The following is a 4368-nucleotide window of genomic DNA, read 5'->3' as shown; positions in this document are numbered from 1 at the left end:
GTCTTTATTTTTGTTTAACACTTATATGATCCACTAGTGTCACCTAGGTATAAACCCTAGCTTGTTACCACATGTTAGCACCATTGATCATCATTCTTAGTATCACCCCATTGAAATCAACCTTAACCATCATTACCTAGTAGAACCATGGAGATCAATCCTAATACCAATCTTGTGTAGTAATTCACCTCACATGCTCCTATCCCACTAAACCCTATTTAGGAAATTATAAGCCACCTAGCTTAGAAGCCATTAGTGATTACTTAGTGAAGAAAATGTGAAACCATAGTAAACCCTAATATCTAGCTAATGAAACCACTTTGATAACCATCCCTTGATAGAATACTTATTATCCACCCTAGTAATAAACCTGCCCATACTTGCTGCATATAGACCCATTCTACTTAAGAACCAACTAGCACTTATTAGAGAACTAAATGACTCAAATAGTAAACCCTAGAAGCCTTAGCTTCTAATTATAGTAGTTCTTATTCTTATTTAACATGTTCTTCAAAAGTTATTCTTTTGAAGTACAAATGTCAATCAAACCATACAAGCCCATAGTTCTTATTTGAAATACTTACTATTCCTTAATCAACATGTTCTTCAAAAGTTATTCTTTTGAAGTGGAATATAATTAATCATCAACCTTGTCATGTAGAACTTAAAACTAACAACTACTCTTAACTTGTTATGCAACCACCATTCCTTTGTGTGTATGATTGTTATGATGCATTATATCACTTGTCTATGCTATAATATCACCAACCCTAATAAGAACCTTGTTTGAGAACCATCCTAAAAATGCAACACACCCTAAAGAAATCTTTACAACTCATCCACCCTAAATCATTGCGGTTAGGTTACGCTCGGGACGATTGCATCTCATACTATGCATTATAGCATCTTTGCCAGTTCTTTAAACATTGTCCTTACCGGACGATGATGGTATTTCAGCATTTGGAGTTATCACGTATTGAAGCTTTTGCCTGCATAATCTTGCAGTCAAGAAATACAAGTTCATCGCTTGCTCATGTCATTTGATTATTTTTATCAAACTATATGCAAAGTACTATACTTATCACTCATGCATTGAAAAGCAAAATATTATTTTACAATTATGAATAATACTATGTGGTGGGCAATGGAACCATTGTATGTGTTGATATGGTGGAGGTTCCATTGCAAGGGTTCTATTCATCTAGGACTAATTACCAATGTCGTCTAGTGATTCTAGCACCGTACATATCGCGTTGACCATAAGATCTATAATGGCTCTGGGGAAGCCAGCTGCATCTTTTCCCTCCTGCACACCAACGGACTTGATAGAGCCTGGAGGAGTGTTGGGATAACACCGCCGTAGGTTGAGAAATCCTTTTAAATCCCCATCCATGTGGATGAGAGGCTCTACCGTCTATGAAGGATTGTCCGACGTACATCGGGGGTAAAGCTGTATGATCGGGAGATGTCTACCGGGGATGTACGGGTGGACAAAAGGGTGGGTTTGCAGGGTCGCGGAGAAGGAAGTGTGGGATTGGTTCTTATACCTGACCTCACACCAAGGAAGTGTGGACGAGCAAGCTACTCGGTTGGCAACAAGGTTAAATTCTCTTATGGGAAAAGTAACGCACCTCTGCAGAGTGTATCAAATTGTGGTTGTCACTCCCTGTTCCGGGAAGGGAACTACGAACGCGGCAGGAAAGGAACTCCATGAAGTTCTGGTCAACCTGTGAAAACTGACGGGCATCGTTTTCAAAATAAAATAAACCTTTTGAAGAAATGTTTACGAAAACTTGCATTCGCCTATGTGTAAGGGTATTTTACCCTTATCCATTATTTTGGTAACAATGACACCGTGCTAGAGTATTTGGCCTAATATGTTTATAAGGATAATCTCAGGTATTAGGAAATGAGGCATAAATGGTGTATCAAAGGAACAAGAAGGCTAAAGGAGACCCCCCCTTCAACAACAATCGAAAAGGGGTCTACAGCAAAAATCCGGTCTGCAGCCCGGTCCAACCGGGCCAGCAACCGGCCAGTCCGGCGCGCTGCTCGGTCCACCGGTCGCCAACCGGGGCAAGTCCGGTGCACGACCCGGTCGACCGGCCGCCAACCGGGCTCCACACGAGAGCATAGCAAATCCGGTTGCCGACCGGTCAGCCGGCCTACAGACCGGCGAGTCCGGCGCACGGCCCGGTCGACCGGTCGCCAACCGGGCGCCAACCGGCCGCCAACCGGAGGAGCTCCAGGACGATGCAAAGGGTGTCCGGTCGCTGGTCCGGTCCGACCGGCCTCACCACCGGGCTGTCCGGTCTGTGGCCCGGTCAACCGGGTTTATCGAGGAAAAGCTGAGGTGGCAAGTGACCAACGGCCATATTTCGAAGAACACTATAAATAGGCCTTCTCCTACCTCTGAACAGTTAGGCACTACACTACAAGCTGTTCTTGAGCTCTCTCTCTCTCTTACTCCATTGCTAGAAACACCAAAAGCCTCAGATCTACCTCCTCCTCCACCCAAACTCAAATCCCTCCGAGGAATCGTTAGAGGAGGACCCGATCTACTGTTCTACCAAGCCAAATCTCATTCCCCCTTGTATTCATCGAGAAGCTTGCTTCCTAGGGTTCCTTGGAAACCCTAGGTGGGCAAGAGGAGTCCGGAAGCATCCGGGCTGTGGATTTTCTCCGGGCAAGATTGTGAAGGTTTGGAGGCTACCTCAAAGTCTACCACAAGTGAGTGAGCTATTCCTTCGTGGGATAGGCTCCGGATAATAGGGTGAGCCTTCGTGGCGTGGGGAATCCTTCATGGGACCTCCACCCCTCCAAACGTGACGTACCTTGTTGCAAAGCAAGGGAACACGGGAATACATCCTCGTCTCCGCGTGCTATCGGTTATCTCTAACCGAACTCCTCACTTGTGATTTAACTGCCTGCGAGAGCCTTCGTGCTCGAGTTAGTTGTATCCTCATATAGGTTGCTTCACCTAGTTTGCATTAGGCTCACCTTTATATTCCGCAAAGCCTAATATTGCAAAGAAAGAATTAAAACTTGTAGAAACCTATTCACCCCCCTCTAGGTTTACCATCTCTATACTTTCAATTGGTATCAGAGCCTGGACTCTTATTAAGGGCTTCACCGCCTTAAGAGTGATATGGATAAACTCTTCGAGGGTCTAGATGACGACTCTAACCTTTCGGTTAAAGAGATGAAATCTAGACTCTTGGCATATGATGCCGAGAAGAAGAAAAAGGAGGATGAGCTACAAAACCAAATGACGCAAATGTCTTCCATGCTTAAGAAATTAACTAGTGGACCTCCTCCTAGTACGGCTTCGGCCTCTCTAGGGAATTTCCATGAAGTTAATCATGACTATCCCAAAAACACTTCACCCATGCATCATATAAACCATAGTGGGAATGTTCCCCATTTTGATGGAACTCACTTTCCTTTTTGGAAATCTTCTATGGAATCTCATATTCGCAGCTGCAGTGTGGAGTTATGGGAGATCATTGTTCATGGATACCGAGAGCCACAAGATCCCATTCGGTTGACCTCCACCGAGTTCTACAACCGTCAACTCAATGCCTCTGCACGTGACAAGATTAGAAGTGGCATCAACCGCAAGCTTCTTGATCAAGTCAATGACATCGACTCCGCTAAAGAGTTGTGGGATCGGATCGTAGTACTCCAAGAGGGAACCGATTTGATCCAATCGGCTCTTTATGAGACCGCAAAGCAAGAGGCTCACCAGCTTCATGATTCGAGATGGAGAATCAGTGGCGATGCCTATGCTAGGCTTGGTGCTCTTAGAGTAAGAGTCAAGGGACTTGGTGTTGAGAAGTACAATGATGGCTTCGAGATGAATGAAGCATTCATAAAGTCCAAGGTCATTGCTATGATTTCCGTCAAGCAAGAAGACAACAACCTTGCACTCAACTTGCAAATCATGACCAAGAGTGCCGATCTCAACTCCGATGATCTCGTCTCCTATGTGGCCGCCAATGAAAACATGGCCAAAGCGGGAAAGAGGCTCATGGCAATGAACCGTGTTGATGAAGCCTCGCACAACCATGAAGGGTCACACAACCTTGCTCTCAAAGCTAGGGCCGATCATGGAAGCAAAGAAGACTATGAAATTGAAGAAGAAGAAGAAGAGATGACTTCAACTAGTGACATGGCTACCGACTTTGCTTTCTTTGCCAAGAAATACAAGGCAAAGTTCCCAATGCTCCTCAATGACAAGAAGAAGAAGAGAACTTGCTACAATTGTGATGAAGATAGCCACTTTGCAAATGAGTGCCCTTATGAGAAAAGGGTAGACAAGCCAAGATTCATCAAAGGGGTCAAGCCAAGATTGAAGCCAAACCCAAT

The sequence above is a fragment of the Lolium rigidum genome, chromosome 3 (assembly GCF_022539505.1).
Source record: "Lolium rigidum isolate FL_2022 chromosome 3, APGP_CSIRO_Lrig_0.1, whole genome shotgun sequence".
NCBI classification, from domain to species: domain Eukaryota; kingdom Viridiplantae; phylum Streptophyta; class Magnoliopsida; order Poales; family Poaceae; genus Lolium; species Lolium rigidum.
Note: the sequence above shows the minus strand (reverse complement) of the source record.